Below are 22,061 nucleotides of genomic sequence, written 5' to 3' on the forward strand. Positions count from 1 at the left end.
ACTAGCAAGGACGAGCCTGCAGCAAATCAACGCTGGTTCTGCAGCAGGCATGCCCTTGCTAGTCAGGAGAGCTGGCAGCTTGCTGTTATGAGGGAGCTGACTTTTTATCAGCGCAACTGCAAGCACTGTGCAGTTAAAGTGCACGGACCCCATAGACTATAATGGGGTCCATGCGCTTTAACTGCACAGCGCTACTCCTAAACACTCTCCTCCTGCTATTTGTGGACTTGGTGACTCTCCTGTAGTCGAATAGTGGTTTCCCCTGAAACAAGCATTTTTTCCCATAGGCTATAAATGGGATTCGATATTCGATCGAGTAGCCGAATATTGAGGCGCTACTCAAAACGAATATCGAATCTCTAATATTTCACTGTTTGCTCATCTCTATTTGTAACCAGATCAAATTTTATGGACACTTCTGCAGTACATGTTCCATGTAATTGTGACCACAACCCTATCTGCCTACTAAAAATTAGAAGCTCCTTGACGTTTTTCACATAAACTTGGAATTCTTGGCTTTTAAACTGTGCCATTAGTTAGTAACCACCACCCTCCCAGGTCCAAATTTTTGGTCTGGATGTCTTGACCTCAGCTCCACAGCAGCATCCTTTGGTGTTCCACAGCACAGGACTCCTAGTGGACTGATTACTACATATGTGTTATGGTTTGCTGGGTTTATTAAAAAAAACAAACAAATGAAACCCAAAGGAGCCCGCTGGCTCTGGACCACAGAAGCGCCCTGGTGTGAACAGGGTCTGACAGTTAGACGCCACTGCCAGCCCTCTACACACCCTAGTTTGTTCTGTTCAATCACAGCGGCCTGTGTAGGTCAGAGCAGCCGTACAAGGACTCAGTCTAGACAGCACTCCTGTGCTAGATTGTCCACAATTAGCTAGTGTGCACACAGTGGCTTCCTGAGGCACACCTAGCAGCTACCAACTTAAAGTTTTTAGAAATAGAGTTCTACCTGAACTGCAATTCTGTCTAACAAAGTTTCTAACTAGCTAGCTAGCCTAAGCACACGCAGTGCATTTGTGAATTGACATTAGGGCAGCGGGCTGAGGAACCTCCCTCTTTATAAAGGGAAAGGGCGGTCCACTTTCGGCCCAGCCAGCTGCCCAAGGCGGAGGTGATTAGTCGACACGACTGTCAGTCACAGCCTGACCACAACCTCCGGCTGCAAGAGGGTTTAACCCTTGCTAAACCTGACTGCCGGCACAAGGAGGGAGTGACAGGCGGCAATACGCTACTGCAGAGAGACGGGCTGCGACCCGACCCCTCGGCCGCAGTTGCTGCACAGTCCTAACACTATGTTTGACAAACTGACTCTTGTCTATGCTGGTGACCAATACTTCAGTTTAGCCACCAGACTACGGTATGCCACTCGCTATCATCATGTGTATCCTGCCACTGCCTAACAGCCTGTTTTATCCTGTTTTGTCTATCATCCTATTTTGCTGATATATACTGTATATAAATCCTTTCTATTCCTTTTTTAAGTGGAAATTAGTGTTTTAGGGACATTTATGCTAATTTGGGTAACCACTTTCTGACAATTACTACGATAGACACCTGTTCTCCAGACAAGAAAAGTCATCACTTTCCCAGAGATGTGTAAATGCTATGTGAAATAGCTAAAAATCACAGTTGAGTGCAAGGGCCTTCTTTAACAACATAATGTTGACTGAAAGTTGTACAGGATGAGTGTAGGTCTGGGCAATTTAACACAAAATGACCTAAACCAGAAGTCCAATGAATTGATGAGAACTAGAGATGAGCGAACAGTAAAATGTTCTAGGTTCAATATTCGTTTCGAGTAGCCCCTCAATATTTGACTACTCGAATTGAATATCGAACCCTATTATAGTCTATGGGGGAAAATGCTCCTTTCAGGGGTAGGCAACATTTAATCAAATTATACTTACCAAGTCCACGAGTTAGGGTCGGGCTGGATCCTCCGAGCATTCTTCTCCTTTCAGCGTCCCCGCGGCGTCTTCCGGCTCTTCATTCACTCTGCCAGGCATCGGGCCTGGGCAGAGCCGAATGCGCATGCCCGCACTACAAGCAGACATGCGCAGTCGGCTCTGCCCAGGCCCGATGCCTGGCAGAATGAATTCAGAGCCGGAAGACGTCGCGGGGAAGCTGCACGGAGAAGACTTCTAAAGGTAGGAGAAGAACCAGCGTTGATTGGCCGACTGTATAGCATTCGGCCAATCAATGCTGGTTCTGCATCGAACTTTTCCATTTGAACAGCGAGTGGTACTCGATCGAGTACGAGTATTTCGAATACCGTAGTATTCGATCGAATACCTACTCGATCGAGTACTACTCGCTCATCTCTAATGAGAACTTGTCATTGTGTCTTACACTGCCATGTGCCATGCCATTGAATGCTATCCATTGCTGATATGTGAGTAACCAAAACTAAAATTCATCGGAAAGGGCATCTAAAATGGGCGGCATTGCATATAAAAAGGTAGCATCCTATAATAATAGTTTATTAATAGAGATGAGCGAACAGTGTTCTATCGAACTCATGTTCGATCGGATATTAGGCTGTTCGGCATGTTCGAATCGAATCGAACACCGCGTGGTAAAGTGCGCCATTACTCGATTCCCCTCCCACCTTCCCTGGCGCCTTTTTTGCTCCAATAACAGCGCAGGGTAGGTGGGACAGGAACTACGACACCGGTGACGTTGAAAAAAGTAGGCAAAACCCATTGGCTGCCGAAAACATGTGACCTCTAATTTAAAAGAACAGCGCCGCCCAGCTTCGCGTCATTCTGAGCTTGCAATTCACCGAGGACGGAGGTTTCCGTCCAGCTAGCTAGGGCTTAGATTCTGGGTAGGCAGGGACAGGCTAGGATAGGAAGGAGAAGACAACCAACAGCTCTTATAAGAGCTAAATTCAAGGGAGAAGCTTGTCAGTGTAACGTGGCACTGACGGGCTCAATCGCCGCAACCCAGCTTTCCCAGGATCCTGAATGGAATACACTGTCAGTGTATTCCCGTATACCCGATATATACCCCCGATACCCGTTCCAACGGTGTGCCCCCCCACCTTCACCCCAGAAATACCCTGCAAGTCCCCTAGCAATAGAATTGGGGCTATATACACCCACTATTTTTGCTACTGCCATATAGTGCCATTGTCTCACTGGGAATTCAAAGAATATATTGGGCTTACATATAACTTCAATTCCAGGGAGAAGCTTGTCAGTGTAACGTGGCACTGACGGGCTCAATCGCCGCAACCCAGCTTTCCCAGGATCCTGAATGGAACACACTGACAGTGTATTCCCGTATACCCCATATATACACCCCAAATCCCCGTTCCAACGGTGTGCCCCCCCACCTTCACCTCAGAAATACCCTGCAAGTCCCCTAGCAATAGAATTGGGGCTATATACACCCACAATTTTTGCTACTGGTATACAGTGCCATTGTCTGACTGGGAATTCAAAGAATATATGGGGGTTACGTGCACCCACAATTTTTAATACTGCTATACAGTTCCTTTGTCTCACTGGGAATTCAAAGAATATATGGGGGTTATGTGCACCCACAATTTTTAATACTGGTATACAGTGCCATTGTCTGACTGGGAATTCAAAGAATATATGGGGGTTACGTGCACCCACAATTTTTAATACTGCTATACAGTTCCTTTGTCTCACTGGGAATTCAAAGAATATATGGGGGTTATGTGCACCCACAATTTTTAATACTGGTATACAGTGCCATTGTCTGACTGGGAATTCAAAGAATATATGGGGGTTATGTGCACCCACAATTTTTAATACTGGTATACAGTGCCATTGTCTGACTGGGAATTCAAAGAATATATGGGGGTTATGTGCACCCACAATTTTTACTACTGGTATACAGTGCCATTGTCTGACTGGGAATTCAAAGAATATATGGGGGTTACGTGCACCCACAATTTTTAATACTGGTATACAGTGCCATTGTCTGACTGGGAATTCAAAGAATATATGGGGGTTATGTGCACCCACAATTTTTAATACTGGTATATAGTGCCATTGTCTGACTGGGAATTCAAAGAATATATGGGGGTTACGTGCACCCACAATTTTTAATACTGCTATACAGTGCCATTGTCTGACTGGGAATTCAAAGAATATATGGGGGTTATGTGCACCCACAATTTTTACTACTGGTATACAGTGCCATTGTCTGACTGGGAATTCAAAGAATATATGGGGGTTACGTGCACCCACAATTTTTAATACTGGTATACAGTGCCATTGTCTGACTGGGAATTCAAAGAATATATGGGGGTTATGTGCACCCACAATTTTTAATACTGGTATACAGTGCCATTGTCTGACTGGGAATTCAAAGAATATATGGGGGTTATGTGCACCCACAATTTTTAATACTGGTATATAGTGCCATTGTCTGACTGGGAATTCAAAGAATATATGGGGGTTACGTGCACCCACAATTTTTAATACTGCTATACAGTTCCTTTGTCTCACTGGGAATTCAAAGAATATATGGGGGTTATGTGCACCCACAATTTTTAATACTGCTATACAGTTCCTTTGTCTCACTGGGAATTCAAAGAATATATGGGGGTTATGTGCACCCACAATTTTTAATACTGGTATACAGTGCCATTGTCTGACTGGGAATTCAAAGAATATATGGGGGTTATGTGCACCCACAATTTTTAATACTGGTATATAGTGCCATTGTCTGACTGGGAATTCAAAGAATATATGGGGGTTACGTGCACCCACAATTTTTAATACTGGTATACAGTGCCATTGTCTGACTGGGAATTCAAAGAATATATGGGGGTTACGTGCACCCACAATTTTTAATACTGCTATACAGTTCCTTTGTCTCACTGGGAATTCAAAGAATATATGGGGGTTATGTGCACCCACAATTTTTAATACTGGTATACAGTGCCATTGTCTGACTGGGAATTCAAAGAATATATGGGGGTTATGTGCACCCACAATTTTTAATACTGGTATACAGTGCCATTGTCTGACTGGGAATTCAAAGAATATATGGGGGTTATGTGCACCCACAATTTTTACTACTGGTATACAGTGCCATTGTCTGACTGGGAATTCAAAGAATATATGGGGGTTACGTGCACCCACAATTTTTAATACTGGTATACAGTGCCATTGTCTGACTGGGAATTCAAAGAATATATGGGGGTTATGTGCACCCACAATTTTTAATACTGGTATATAGTGCCATTGTCTGACTGGGAATTCAAAGAATATATGGGGGTTACGTGCACCCACAATTTTTAATACTGCTATACAGTGCCATTGTCTGACTGGGAATTCAAAGAATATATGGGGGTTATGTGCACCCACAATTTTTAATACTGGTATACAGTGCCATTGTCTGACTGGGAATTCAAAGAATATATGGGGGTTATGTGCACCCACAATTTTTACTACTGGTATACAGTGCCATTGTCTGACTGGGAATTCAAAGAATATATGGGGGTTACGTGCACCCACAATTTTTAATACTGGTATACAGTGCCATTGTCTGACTGGGAATTCAAAGAATATATGGGGGTTATGTGCACCCACAATTTTTAATACTGGTATACAGTGCCATTGTCTGACTGGGAATTCAAAGAATATATGGGGGTTATGTGCACCCACAATTTTTACTACTGGTATACAGTGCCATTGTCTGACTGGGAATTCAAAGAATATATGGGGGTTACGTGCACCCACAATTTTTAATACTGCTATACAGTGCCATTGTCTGACTGGGAATTCAAAGAATATATGGGGGTTATGTGCACCCACAATTTTTAATACTGGTATATAGTGCCATTGTCTGACTGGGAATTCAAAGAATATATGGGGGTTACGTGCACCCACAATTTTTAATACTGCTATACAGTGCCATTGTCTGACTGGGAATTCAAAGAATATATGGGGGTTATGTGCACCCACAATTTTTAATACTGGTATACAGTGCCATTGTCTGACTGGGAATTCAAAGAATATATGGGGGTTATGTGCACCCACAATTTTTACTACTGGTATACAGTGCCATTGTCTGACTGGGAATTCAAAGAATATATGGGGGTTACGTGCACCCACAATTTTTAATACTGGTATACAGTGCCATTGTCTGACTGGGAATTCAAAGAATATATGGGGGTTATGTGCACCCACAATTTTTAATACTGGTATACAGTGCCATTGTCTGACTGGGAATTCAAAGAATATATGGGGGTTATGTGCACCCACAATTTTTAATACTGGTATATAGTGCCATTGTCTGACTGGGAATTCAAAGAATATATGGGGGTTACGTGCACCCACAATTTTTAATACTGCTATACAGTTCCTTTGTCTCACTGGGAATTCAAAGAATATATGGGGGTTATGTGCACCCACAATTTTTAATACTGGTATACAGTGCCATTGTCTGACTGGGAATTCAAAGAATATATGGGGGTTATGTGCACCCACAATTTTTAATACTGGTATACAGTGCCATTGTCTGACTGGGAATTCAAAGAATTTATGGGGGTTATGTGCACCCACAATTTTTACTACTGGTATACAGTGCCATTGTCTGACTGGGAATTCAAAGAATATATGGGGGTTACGTGCACCCACAATTTTTAATACTGGTATACAGTGCCATTGTCTGACTGGGAATTCAAAGAATATATGGGGGTTATGTGCACCCACAATTTTTAATACTGGTATATAGTGCCATTGTCTGACTGGGAATTCAAAGAATATATGGGGGTTACGTGCACCCACAATTTTTAATACTGCTATACAGTGCCATTGTCTGACTGGGAATTCAAAGAATATATGGGGGTTATGTGCACCCACAATTTTTAATACTGGTATACAGTGCCATTGTCTGACTGGGAATTCAAAGAATATATGGGGGTTATGTGCACCCACAATTTTTACTACTGGTATACAGTGCCATTGTCTGACTGGGAATTCAAAGAATATATGGGGGTTACGTGCACCCACAATTTTTAATACTGGTATACAGTGCCATTGTCTCACTGGGAATTCAAAGAATATATGGGGGTTATGTGCACCCACAATTTTTAATACTGGTATATAGTGCCATTGTCTGACTGGGAATTCAAAGAATATATGGGGGTTACGTGCACCCACAATTTTTAATACTGCTATACAGTGCCATTGTCTGACTGGGAATTCAAAGAATATATGGGGGTTACGTGCACCCACAATTTTTAATACTGGTATACAGTGCCATTGTCTGACTGGGAATTCAAAGAATATATGGGGGTTACGTGCACCCACAATTTTTAATACTGGTATACAGTGCCATTGTCTGACTGGGAATTCAAAGAATATATGGGGGTTATGTGCACCCACAATTTTTAATACTGGTATACAGTGCCATTGTCTGACTGGGAATTCAAAGAATATATGGGGGTTATGTGCACCCACAATTTTTACTACTGGTATACAGTGCCATTGTCTGACTGGGAATTCAAAGAATATATGGGGGTTACGTGCACCCACAATTTTTAATACTGGTATACAGTGCCATTGTCTGACTGGGAATTCAAAGAATATATGGGGGTTATGTGCACCCACAATTTTTAATACTGGTATATAGTGCCATTGTCTGACTGGGAATTCAAAGAATATATGGGGGTTACGTGCACCCACAATTTTTAATACTGCTATACAGTGCCATTGTCTGACTGGGAATTCAAAGAATATATGGGGGTTACGTGCACCCACAATTTTTAATACTGGTATACAGTGCCATTGTCTGACTGGGAATTCAAAGAATATATGGGGGTTACGTGCACCCACAATTTTTAATACTGCTATACAGTGCCATTGTCTGACTGGGAATTCAAAGAATATATGGGGGTTACGTGCACCCACAATTTTTAATACTGGTATACAGTGCCATTGTCTGACTGGGAATTCAAAGAATATATGGGGGTTACGTGCACCCACAATTTTTAATACTGCTATACAGTGCCATTGTCTGACTGGGAATTCAAAGAATATATGGGGGTTATGTGCACCCACAATTTTTAATACTGGTATACAGTGCCATTGTCTCACTGGGAATTCCACAAATAATTTGGGGATTCATTCACCCTACATCTCAGGCTCTTGCCATATTCACCCAGGTTGTCAGTGCTGCACCAGCTCGTTCCCAGACAGCTCGGCCCGAAAAACGCGTTACCTATATAGAGGATTTGGACAATGAAGACAACATGTTCTAAATCTAATGTCTGCACCTTCTCCAGAATTAAAATAAAGGCAGCGTTTAACTTTCAAATAGCACTGCACAAAGGAAGAGCTTATCAGCTTGTCTCATGACATGCTACTGAAAAGTTTCATTTGTGTATCTTAATGTAAATATAGTTGTATAAGCTTTTTGGGTTTTAGGCACTGCCAAGTTATTTATTACCACCCACTCCCTTATAATGATGATGACGCCAAAGTCACTGTGGGTGTTCAGAGCTCACAGCTTTGGGTGACATTTGTCTTGCTCTCTGTCGGTACCAGCTGTCTTTTTGGATACCGTAAAGTTATGTTGACTTTATTAACAGCTATAGAAGCTTTAGCCAGGTTGTGACGGTGTGTAACCCTAACAACACTAAGTGGGATACACATTAATAGTCAGTCTATGTACGCTAAACGTATCACTGAAGTAATTTTTTTTCCCTCTCCCCTAATATAAGAAAGGAACAGACATTAGACCTAGACCGGGGTTCGAGGCTTGAAAAAATCCAGTATTATTTGTTCTTCATGATGTGAAATATGTGTTGAAAAGCAACCCAAGATGAAGTCAGCCATGTGTGCCAGTGTGTTACTTGGCATGCCTTTGCTGGCCCCAACTGTAAGGGTCACTCTCCATTTCCTCCATTTTCCACTCCCCTTCACACCATTTGTGGTGAAGCAATGGGATGCACTGAAGTGCACCCTCTAGCCTCGTGTGGGATAGGGACATCAGATGCCACTCCAACCCCCTCGTCTTCCTCCGCCAGCCAACGGTGCGAAGATGAGAGGAGTGTGCTCTGAATGTTTTCTGCCTAGCAGAGGCTAGTTCTCACTTACGAAAATGGCCCCACTTTGACCTGTATATCAGGCACAATGGTGTAGGTTTCAAAGAAACATGGCACCAACAAGTTGGAAAACGTGGGCCATGCGTGGACCGTGTTTGAGTCTGGCAAGCTCCAGATCTGCTACCAGGTTCCAGCCATTATCACAGGCGCAAAAATGCCAGGCCCCAGGTGTAGCAGGGAAAAAAAAATGCCATCTCAGCCAGGATGGCATCCCTGACCTCGGAGGCACTGTGCTGTCTGTCCCCCAAGCTGATCAGTTTCAGCACGGCCTACTGACATCTCCCCATGCCAGTGTTACAGTGTTTTCCGCTAGTAGCTGGGGTGGAGGTTGCAGCTTCGTAGGGTTTCAGTCTACTCCTGCCATGGCCTGGGAGAGGAGATAGGCCACCCCAGTTTGCACCCGGGGAACAGACTCCACCACATTCACCCTGCCTGTCATTAAAGATAAGCACTGCAGCATCCCTGACCACAGGCGCTTGTCCATGTGTCGGTGGTCAAGTGGACCTTGCAGCAAAGCGCAGAGCTCTGGGCCCGACTGATGTTATGGGACACATGCAGGCGCAAGGCAGAGACAGCACACCAAGAGAAGTAGTAACGGCTAGGCCCAGCATAGGGAGGTGCCCCAGCTGCCATCTGCTGACGGAAGGCCTGGGTCTCCAGAAGCATAAACAAACACCAACATCTCCAGGGCCAGCAGTTTATCGATGAGGCTGTTACAGGCTTGGGCATGGGGGTGGGTTGTATTGTACTTCTGCCTGCAATGAAAAGCTTGGGAAATGTGGAGTGGCTGGGAAGAGGCGCATGATGGTGCAGGCCAAAAGGGCGCATGAGGGTGAACTCCCCAATGTGTCAGAGATAGGTGTGTAGGTGTCCTTGCATCATATACTTGCACCATATTTGGCTTTGGAAGTTAATTTTGTGCCAAAAAGTGGTTAAGACAGCGATCCCTCAGCTACTCCCGTTACACTGTCTATTGAAGTTACCATCTGTGGAAGTGGACCACCATTTCTAAGATCCCAAAGGAAGCAGGCAAGAGATGTGCAGTTCAGAAAAAAAGATGAGAAAATAAGTTTAGGCTGTAGAGCACAGAGGGATCGGAGAGGACAGAGCTGGTGTCGGCCAGGTATTCCCACAACATGCGCCTATACTTGTCCCTCCTGGTGACACTAGGCCCCTGAGTGGCAGTAATTTGTCCAGGGGGGCCATTAACGTGTTCCAGACCTAGGAATAAGTCTTCCAACAGGGTAGAGTTTTGCATGCCTTTGCTTCTACCCACTGTTTTTGCTGCTTAGCTTCCCTCCACATCTACTCTGCTTTCACCCCTAAACATCACCCCAGTTTATGCCTTTGCTTCTACCCAGGTTTTTTGTTGATTTAGCTTCCCTCTACATCTACACTGCTTTAGCCCCTAGACATCACCCCTGTCCATGTGGGGTCGGTGGCCTCGTCATCCACCAACTCCTCTTCCAATTGCGCACTGCCCCCTTACTGCAAACCGCACATGACCACAGCTTGCCTTGATGGCAACTGTGTCTCATGATCCCCACTTAGGTCCAGACAAGTCGGTGGCGGGTCCAAAACCCCAAAATTGGAAGGAAATGGCAGATGCTGCAGTATTTCTAACACCTGTTCCTGGTGCTCGGGCCTGGTCTGTGTTGTACCCTGCACCCTGCTTAACGCATCTGCCATATCCGAAGTTGTGCTGAGCGCATGCTAATGTTTCGTGTCCAGTGCAATGGATGGGATGGGATTTCACATAAGTCTGCCACCCATGGCCACTCATGGTTGAGCAACTGAGGGAGTTGACTTTGACGAACCCGAGGGTTTTGGAGTTGGAACTACATCAAAGGTCTGTGCTGCTCACACACTCTGCTCAACACATGATATGTTTAGTGCCAGCAGTGTGGAGACGTCGCACAACAGCCGTTGTTCCAGCAGGTACAGGCGTTGTAGGAGTGCATAGAGGCTAGCAGCGGCAACTATACACTTTAAAAACTATCCGCACAAGCGCCACACTTTCACCAGTAGCTCAGGAACATTGGGGTACCTTTTTCAAAAGATTAGCAGCAATGAGTTAAAAACGTGGCCCAGGCATGGAATATGTTGCAGGCTGCCAAGCTACAGAGCCAATCCCAGGTTACGGCCATTATCACACATGACAACATGCCTGGGCCCAGGTGCAGTGGCAAAAACCACATTGCCGTCTCATCGAGGATGGCATGACTCACTTTGTAGGCAGTGTGCTGTCTGGCCCCCAAGCTGATGAGCTTCAGCACGGCCCGCTGACGTCTCCCCACACCAGTGTTGCAGCGTTTCCAGCTTGTAGCTGGGGTCAATTTAACAGCGGAGGAGGGTGGTGTTTCAGCCCTCCTCCCAGGAATGTTGTGTGGGGAGACAAGTCAGGCCACCACATTTTGCGACCCGGTCCACGCCTCAACTACATTCAACCACTGTGCCCAAATTGAAAGGTAGCGTCCCTGTCCGCATGCACTTGTCCATTCGTAACTGGTCACATGGAACTTTAGGGCTAAGCGCTGAATTTAGGGACCGCCTCATGTTTGGGGGAAAGTGCTGGTGTGGACGGCACAGTGCGGTGGCGCAGTAGACACTCTGCCCAAAAAGGGCAGAGTGTCCCCCAGCCGGGATTCCAACATCTCCTGGGCCAGATTTCTTGAGATGAGGCCGTTGAAGCCTTGGGCATGTGGGTGGGTTGCGCTGTACTTTAGCATGAAATGAAAGGCTTGGGAGATGGGGAGTTGCTGGGAAGAGGCGCATGATGGCGCGGGCAAAAGGAGAAATGGCAGGAAAAGGTGAGGATAAGGGTGAACTCCCCAAAGTGTCAGAGGCAGATGTGGAGGTGTCCTGGCTCCTGGTCTGGACTGCAGCGCCAGCCCTGTCAACAGTGGAAGAGGCAGTGGCCGCCAGGCCAAACGACGATTATCCTGCGCTTGCTCTCACCCCAGCCCAGGGCTTGCCTTCCAAATGATGGCACCCGCAAGAGGTGGTGAGATTCCTCTCCGCAGATCTCCAAACCATCTTGGACTTGCAAATTGCACTAAATTTGTCATGTAACTGACATGTATATGATGAGTCTATCCATTGTCTGTTCATTTTGGTGAAAGTCAGCCTGTCAGCTGACAGACAGCTGTGCTTGTCAGTGATGATGTCACCGGCTGCTTGTACCCCCAGTTTTTGCTGCTTAGCTTGCCTCCACATCCACACTGCTTTTGCCCCTACACATCACCCCTATCCATGCCTGTGCCTCTAGCCATAAGTCTGCCACCCATGGAAACTCATGGTGCAGAAAGTGAGGGAGCTGACTCTGAGGAACCCTTGGGTTTTGTAGCTGGTACTCCATCAAAGGTCTCTGCTGCTCACACACCCTGCTGAACATACGGTATCTAGGGTTAGAGCGTGTGGTGACCTCGCACAACAGTAGGTGCTTCAGGCAGATGTAGGCCTTGCTGGAGTGTATTGCGGCTAGCTCCAGGTACTGTAGACTTGGGAAAGTGGGTGTCCAAGTGCCGCACTTTCACCCTTAGCTCAGCTAATTTGGGGTATGTTTTTAAAAATCATTGCACCACTACATTGAACATGTGGGCCAGGCATGGAACGTGTTGGAGGCTGGCAAGCTCCAGAGCCCTCCAACAAGCTAAAAAACCTGGCCCCAGGGGCAGCGGGGATAAACAAATTGCCATCTCATCCAGGATGGCATCCCTGACCTCAGAGGCAGTGTGCTGTCCGTCTCCCAAGCTGATGAGCTTCAGCCCAGCCTGCTGACGTCTCCCCACACCAGTGTTGCAGCGTTTTCAGCTCGTAGCTGGGGTAAATCTAACAGCGGAGGAGGAGGAGGGTGGTGTTTCAGCCCTCCTCCCAGGAATGTTTTGTGGGGAAACAAGTCAGGAAAATTCTTGAAACGGGAGAGTTTTGCATCTTTGCCCTTGCTGCCTATGGACATCCCTTTGCCTCTAGCCACCATTTTCCCTGCTTTGCTTGCCTCCACATCCACACTGCTTTTGCCCCTAGACATCACCCCAGTCCATGCCTTAGCTTGTACCCCCAGTTTTTCCTGCTTAGCTTGCCTCCACATCCACACTGCTTTTGCCCCTAGACATCATCCCTATCCATGCCTCTTCCCCTAGCCATAACTCTGCCACCCCTGGAAACTCATGGTGCAGAAACTTTGGTTGCTGACTTTGAGGAACCCTTGGGTTTTGTAGATGGAACTCCATCAAAGGTCTGTGCAGCTCACACACCCTGCTCAAGATATGGTATTGTAGGGTTTCAGCGTGTGTGAATGACGGACAACAGCCTGTGTTTGGACAGATGTAGGCCTTGCTAGAGTGTTTTTAGGCTAGCAGCGACTCCTGTGCACTTGCAAAAGTGGGCGCACAAGCGCCGCATTTTCAACAGTAGCTTCGGTACATTTGGGTATGTTTTTAAAAAACTTTGCACCACTAGGTTAGACGTGGGCCAAACATGGAACGTGTTGGAGGCTGGCAAGCTCCAGAGCCGCTACCAGGTTCCAGCCATTATCACAGGCGTAAAAATGCCAGGCCCCAGGTGTAGCAGGGAAAAAAAAATGCCATCTCAGCCAGGATGGCATCCCTGACCTCGGAGGCACTGTGCTGTCTGTCCCCCAAGCTGATGAGCTTCAGCACCGCCTGCTGACGTCTCCCCACACCAGTGTTTTAGCGTTTGCCGCTAGTAGCTGTGGTGGAGGTTGCAGCGTCGTAGGGTTTCAGTCTACTCCTGCCATGAATTTTGGCCTGGGAGAGGAGATAGGCCACCCCAGTTTGCACCCGAGGAACAGACTCCACCACATTCACCCTGCCTGTCATTAAAGATAAGCACTGCAGCATCCCTGACCACAGGCGCTTGTCCAAGTGTCGGTGGTCAAGTGGACCTTGCAGCAAAGCGCGGAACTAAGGGCCCACCTGATGTTGAGTGACACGTGCTGGTGCAAGGCGGGGACGCCACACCGGGAGAAGTTGAGACGGCTAGGGACGGCATAGTGAGGTGCCACAGTTGCCATCAGGTCCGGGAAGGCGGGAGTTTCAACAAGCCGGAACGCCAACCTCTCCTGGGCCAGCAGTTTAGCGATGTTGGCGTTCTAGGCTTGCGTGGGTGGGTGGTTAGCGGTGTATTTCTGCCGGCGCTCCAATGTCTGAGAGATGGTGGGTTGTTGTAAAGAAGCGCCTGATGGTGCCTTTGATGGTGCAGGAGAAGGAGATAAGACAGAAACAGGGGAGGATGAGGGAGAAGTCAACAAAGTGGCGGAGGCAGATGAAGTGATGTCCTGGCTCGTCCTCTGGAGTGCATCGCCAGCACTGTGAGCAGAGGCAGTGGCATGAACGGCGGGCGACGTTTGTCCTGCCGTTGCTGCCTGCCACTGATTCCATTGCTTGGATTCCAAATGACGGTGCATTGAAGTGGTGGACAGGTTGCTCTTCTCAGGGCCCCTACTCGATTTCGAGAGGCAAATTGTGTAGACGACACTATATCTGTCCTCGGCGCATTCCTTGAAAAAACTCTACACCTTCAAGAAACGTGCCCTCGATGGGGGAGTTTTTCTGGGCTGGGTACAAAAGGGAACATCTTCGGACATTCCGGGTCTGGCCTGGCTTCGGCAAAGCAGCTGACCTCTGCCTCTGGACATGTCTCTGCCTCTAGCTACCCTTTTTGGTGCTGCACCTGCCTCAACATCCACACTACTTTCCCAGCTTGACATCTGCCTTGTCCAGGTGGGGTCGGTGTCCTCGTCGTCCACCACCTCCTCTTCCAACTCCTGTCTCGCCTCCTCCTCCTGCACAATGCGCATGTCAACTGGCTGCCCTGACAGCAACTGCGTCTCATCGTCGTCGATGAGGGTGGGTTGCTGGTCATCCGCCACCAAATCGACCGGAGATGGAATGGAGGAGACTCTAGTGTTTGAGCATCTGGACACAGATACTCGTCTGTTAGGTCCGTGGAATCGCGAAATGGAGGGGCAGGTTGCGGTACAGTCAAAGGAAGGGAGAACAGCTCTGGGGAGCAGGGACAGTTGGGGTTATTGTTCTGAGAAGATTGGGAATTTTGGGTGGAAGGAGGACAAGACTGTTGGGTAAGAGGAGGTAGAGGCTGACTGGCTGGTGGACAATGTGCTTTAAGCGTTATCCGACAGCCATTGCAAGACCTGTTCCTGGTTCTCGGGCCTACTAATCTTTGTACCATTCAGCCTAGTTAATGTGGAACTTTTGTGCAAAGCGCAGAACTTAGGGCCCGCCTGATGTTAAGGGACACACGCTGGTACAAGGCTCAACTCACCCTAAGTGCCAAAAACACTGCTGGTGCAAGGCTCTACTCATGCCAAGGGCCTCAATCTCTGCTGGTAGCTCAGCTTAAGGTCATGTAACTTTGTTTGGAAGGGCTCATGTTAAGGGCTAGAAAAGTGAATTTTGGAAGGTCTTACCACATCACACACACACACACACACACACACACACACACACACACACACACTCAAAATGACAGTTAAGGGTGAGGGCTTTTGGAATTCCCATTGCCTATTCCATTTGTGGTTGTCATGGGGAACGTGATTTAAAGGGGTGGTTGTTACTGTTTGTTGAGCTTAAATTGGGGTTTGTGTCCATCCATTTGGGGAGTAAAGAAGGTTTCCAGGTATTTTCCCACTTTGATAGAGGTTTTTTTGAATGTGGAAAGTGTGTAGTTGTTAGGCAGTGATGTTGGGGTAATAGAGGGTCTTTGGTGTGTTAGATGCCCCCAGGCATGCTTCCCCTGCTGTCCCAGTGTCATTCCAGAGGTGTTGGCATCATTTCCTGGGGTGTCATAGTGGACTTGGTGACCCTCCAGACACGGATTTGGGTTTCCCCCTTAACGAGTATCTGTTCCCCATAGACTATAATGGGGTTCGAAACCCGTTCGAACACACGAACATTGAGCGGCTGTTCGAATCGAATTTCGAACCTCGAACATTTTAGTGTTCGCTCATCTCTATTTATTAATAATAATCAAGATAAAGTATCCAACTAATTATGATTTGGTAAATGCATGTTAGGTTATATGACATCTGGACTTTATTTATTTCATTTCATTGGGACATGAGAGATGTCTAGTAAAATATTTACGTGAATGAAGATGAGCATCGGCAATTACAGAATCATTTTCTAATAGGTAACAAGATTCATTTCCATGGAAGACTGATGGGATGACTAAAAAGTTTCGAATTGTGTGACATTCTTCCGTTGAAGCTATACTTTCTTGATATTTTGCTGGCAGTGTCCTAATCTCTGCATGTTGTTTGTAAGAGCTACATTAACTACAAGAATGAGCTATCATGCCGAGATGAGAGAGAATGCTCTGTTAATTACACAGTAGTAGCATGGCATACTACCTTGACCTTTTCAATATTCTGTATTTTTTTCTGTCAAAGTATTCAGTGTAGCATTCATGCTCACACTTTAGAAATAAACAAGGAAAGGTCACCGTTTCTTTGCCTTCTCTGCTAATGAAGACAAGGAAAGAATTGTGGTTGAATTGCTTTTTGCAGCAGATGCTTTCCTAAAGTATCATATTTTCATCCTACAAAAAAAAAAAAAGACAAAACTAATATATGATGTGTAACAATGAAATGTATTACGTACGTCAATGTTATTGGAAAAGCATAGTGATCTAATACGTGATTTGTGCTCATACCAAAACTACATGTCCTTGAAAATATTAGGATTACAATTGTGTACATATACAATTGTATATACCCATAAATATAGATACAAGGCTCATCTCAATCGAGTCTCATGGATACTATTTATAACAAAGTCATAACATCTACTCCACATAGTGTACGTCTGTGAACAAATATAGATAACTTCTGATACATTTAGGCAAGCATCTGACCAAGTTATCTCTTATCCGCACAGGATATCTTGTAGATCAATGGGGGTTTGTGCACTGAGACCCCCACTTAGCAGGAGAGTAAGACTGAGGCCTACGTGGCGTAAATGTGAGAAAATTGCGGCGTTTTACAGTGAGAACAAAGTGGATGGGATTCTAATGATTGCCATGCCCACTTTGCAGTAAAAACGGGGATGCAGATATTCGGCAATTTCCAAAGCCAGTGCAGATTTGGAAAACGCAGCACGTCAATTATACCAATGGAAATGCAGGTGGTTTCCCCACAGCTATAATTGAAATAGAATGTCTACAGAGGAAACCTCTGAGAACTTTCTGTTTAAAGTGCTGTGGGAAGCACTGTGATACGTTGCCACCGCTTTTTTTCCTGCGTCGCTTTTTTGCTGCGGGACGCCACATGGGGCCTTAGCCTAGGGGTGTTTTGTCCCTTGTTCTGAATGTAGATTTGGTTAAGAAGCTATCTCACCACTCCATCCATTTCAATGGGGTGCCATAGACCGTGTACTGTGGACAGGGGATCACTTTCTCATATGGGAAAGCTACCTATAATAAGTCCCAGTGGAATTCCTAAATTATTTATAGCTAAAAGTCTGCCAAAAACATTGATGGATCCAGGGGCCACACGGGGCTCAGTGGTTAGCAGTGGTTAGTGCTGGAGTTCTGGTACTCAAACACCGCCAAGGGCAAAAAACCATCTACAAGGAGTTTTTATGTTCTCCCCATGTTTGCATGGATTTCCATCCCATATTCCAAAGACATACTGATAGGGAAAAAAATGTACATTACGATCTTTATGTGGGCTCACAATCTACATTACAAAAAACAAAAAAAAACAAAACATTGATGGATCCATTACTGCTAGTGAGAATAAAATCACACTACAAGAAATTGCACAGTTTCATTTCATTACCCTATAATAAACTGGAATAAGGAATACTTCATTCAGGCCCCAAATATATTAAAATAGTTGTTATTTCTTAGCATTATGTCAAATTATTTTAAATTAGCTTCTGCTGTATACAAAGAAACAAGTAATTGTCAGACTGTGGTGCACTAGGATTTATCACTGGAATACAATCTAATATGACAGGTCACAACATACAAAAGTGTTTCTTTTTACCTTGGTTGCTTACCAATCTAAAACTTATTGTAAAAGCATACAATGACATAAGAATGATTTTCTTTAAATGTTCATATCTTTAATCATACATTTATTCAATTAATAATGACTCTTATTTTTTACAGTTTTCCAAGTATTCTAGCAATTATTTGATTGTAAAAGCTACTGTACAACCAGTTATAGCAATGACAGAAAAGCATTTAAAGGACAGAATGTAAAAAGAAAGAGGAAATAAAGCGGTAAGTAAGGAAACGACAAGGAAAAGTGAAGAGAGATTAATACAGCCGTTAACTTATCACTCAATGATTCTGTTTGGGTTTTCAACTTTATAAACATAGAATCATTTATGGGAATAGGGGGGCCACACGGTGGCTCAGTGGTTAGCACTGCAGCCTTGCAGCGCTGGAGTCCTGGTGTTCAAATCCCGCCAAGGGCATAAAACCATCTGCAAGGAGTTTGTATGTTCTCCCCGTGTTTGCATGAATTTCCATCCCATATTCCAAAGACATACTGATAGGGAAAAATGTACATTGTGAGCTCTATGTGGGGCTCACAATCTACATTAAAAAAAAAGAAAAAAAAAGAATCATTTATGGGAATAGGTGGAAATGAAATATGTTTGTACTTTCCTTTACCACTTTTAAAATTTCAACTATGCCAATGTCTCACACAAAACCAAAATGGAGGTGTGTCCCGTGTATAAGAATGTTTAGTCTTGAAATATTGCAGTAGCCATAACACTTAGTATAACATACCGCAGAAAGTACAAATGGTATGTAGACAAAGTGTCACTGTAAAGCTTGATATTAAACCAGCAGACTATTATTGAACAGCTCCATCATAAGTTTGTCTAATAGGTGCTCTATTGCCTTGAAAAAGGAAATATGCAAATGAGGTTCAAATGCAATGAGACATGTCCCCCGTGTCAGGTTTTCAAACCTCAATACAAATACCTTGAATACTTTGGCACATCCCATTGCACTTGTACATCATTTGCATATTTTTATTTACAAGGAAATTTTAATGGTGCTTTTATTGGGCTATATAAAGATATGATGTGCCCGGCATAATGCCTACTACAATACACTATTGCTGATTTGATATTTAGTTTCTTGGTGCCAGACACCGGTTTAAAGTCTTACTGTATGCAAGGTACACATACCCACTGAGCAAGCTTAACCATGCCACATTAAATTATTATAATTCCCATATTAAGATTGCATATACTTACACAACACGTTTGCTCAAGTTGTTAGAAAATGAGTGCGTCAGTGATTAAAGATGAGACAGAATAATGTTACCAGTTTAAGTGCAAGTAAAGCTAAGTAAGAAAACATTCTCCATATTCACTGTTTTCCATCATATTCTCATATTTTAGATCTTATTTATTGTCCACTAGATTTGTAGTGATACAAGCATGTTTTTATTTTTTTAATATGCTCTATTACCTAGGTTAATAATAGTTTTCCTCTTTAGTAATATTGTATGTTTGAATTCTTACTTCATACATATTAACCCTTTCATGACATCTGCTGTACTAGTACAACAGATACCGGGTGTTTAAAGATGGCTGCCACTTGGGATCCAGGCGGCTGCCGCCGGATGTCTGCTGTTTTATCCAATAGACACCCGACGCTAATGCCCATGATTTGTGCCCACACCGATTGCGGGCATTAACCCCTTTGATGCCACGGTCAAAGTTGACTGAGGCACCATTTTACGGGCAGCGTGTGGACGCTGTCATTTTGCCGGGAATCGCTAGACCCAGAGCAAGCTCTGGGGCTGGCCTCCCATTCGCATGGCAGCCTGGAGCCTTGTGAAGGCTCCCAGGCCTGTCTGTAATGATTTTCTTTTAAATGCTTTTCTGTAATTGCTGTAATTGGTTGTACAGTAGCTTTAATACAGATGTTGATCAGTAGGAAAAGGCACCCACAAGGAGATGGTTTATGTGCTTAAAAATAAAGTGTAGTATAAAAAGTTACTATAGTAATAAAAATCTTAAAGGGATTATCCAGCTTTCAAAAATTAACTGTAAATGCATCTATAGCAGTGTTAAATACTGACTTTTCCCTTGCAAAACTTGCTTGGCTGCTTGGCTTTATTTTAGTTGTATCACTATTATTTACATTCTGTGAATCTGTGGACAAACTACATTTCCCTTCCCATGATTAATCTGCCTGCTCTCACTCTCTGTGTCCCTCTCTTTTTCACTCTCCCATGAGTACAAATTCCCTTCTTGCTCAAGGACCTGTTTTGTATGACAGTGTCTGTGTTGTGTCTCACTTCCTCCATTGCTTTCTGCATATATGATCAGGTAATAAATTACTCCCTTGAGTGGCTTCAAGGGGAAAGGAGATCACGTGCTGCTCTGATGCTTGGTTTGCTGGCTGAACTGCTCACAGGGAGGGGCAGCGAGTTTGCAAATAAAACATCACAGCTGTGGTTAAATGACCTGAAAATAAAAACAGGTAAACAGTGCTTAATTTAAACAAGATATATATGTAGGAAATGTTTTGTTATTATTGATATCTCTTGTTACTTAGCCCATATTGTTTAAAAACTGGATAACTCCTTTAACTAACATCTAAAAATTTCTAGTTTATTCTATCACAATGATCATTGATGCAGGGGTGTGTACTCTATATCCCCATCCATTATCCATTAATATCCATTAAGTCAGGTTGTTTTACTGTCCTGATACAATGTATACATCAAATGTTGTGAAGGGGTTAATTATTGACATGTCTGGACAATCAGTTATAATAGTCTGTTGCATAAATCATCATTCATAGGTAACAGCCTTTGAAGCCTTCTTATTGTCCTAGCCTTGAAAACAGGTTTAGAGTGGTGTCACACGATGTAGTGGATGCAGCCATAGCTATAGCTGCATCCACTCCTCATGGAGACACTGCTTTTACGTCTGCTTTCAGTAAGCGAAATGCCGATTTATTTCAGCTGACCTGTATATCATTATTGGCTGTCCAAATTTGCTGCTAAAACCCACCCATTAATGTTATAAATCTAAAGTTACAGTAATTGGTGCTTCACTTATTGGCAATGGCACCCAGGGACTGGTTGCAGCTATAGTTGCATCCGGTATATTGTCTGGTACCACCCTAAGATTCCTAGCTTTAGTCATACATAAATTCAACACAGTAACACACATTTATTTTATTTTTTTTTTTTTTGTAAAGTAGAATAATTTGAGATCCCACTTTGTAAATTAAGGGAATACGATTTATTCTATGTTTTTGTAATTTTCTGATTATCGCCTCATTATGAATCTACTGATTAAGAAACTATTAGGACATTCAAAATCTTACTAAAATGATGACAGAATAAAGTTACATATTTTTAATGAGAAGTGTTCTGCCTTTTAAGAGCATCTATTTTATGAGGTTCAATTACTATTATGTAAACTTCAAACATCTATGCTACGGTTCATTATGTGGTCCTTGAGGAGCGCCCTTTATAACAGTTGCAGATTAGAAAAGATGTTCACAGCGCTATCATCATCATCATCATCATCATCATTGCAAAGAAAATAAGTGACGTTATATTGTAAAGTATGGTCTGTCAAATGAATAACAATTTAAAAAACTAACAACTTTTATAGTTTTGTTTCTGCAATTTATGCAGTTTGCACAAATCTAAACATTATATATATATATATATATATATATATATATATATATATATATAAAATTACACAATGTATAATTATAGTTATATATGGATACACTATATGATGGAACTATACGACAACAGTAAGCACTTGGGCTATAATGAGGATGGGGAGGACATTCTGGAAATTCTAGCTGTGGTGATTGTTGTAGTAATGGCACTTTTAGCCATGGTGGTAGTAGCATGTGGGCAAATATAGAGGTGAAGTGGCAGTCATAAAGGAGAGCAAAAAGT

The sequence above is a fragment of the Leptodactylus fuscus genome, chromosome 1 (genome assembly GCF_031893055.1).
Source record: "Leptodactylus fuscus isolate aLepFus1 chromosome 1, aLepFus1.hap2, whole genome shotgun sequence".
NCBI classification, from domain to species: Eukaryota; Metazoa; Chordata; class Amphibia; order Anura; family Leptodactylidae; genus Leptodactylus; species Leptodactylus fuscus.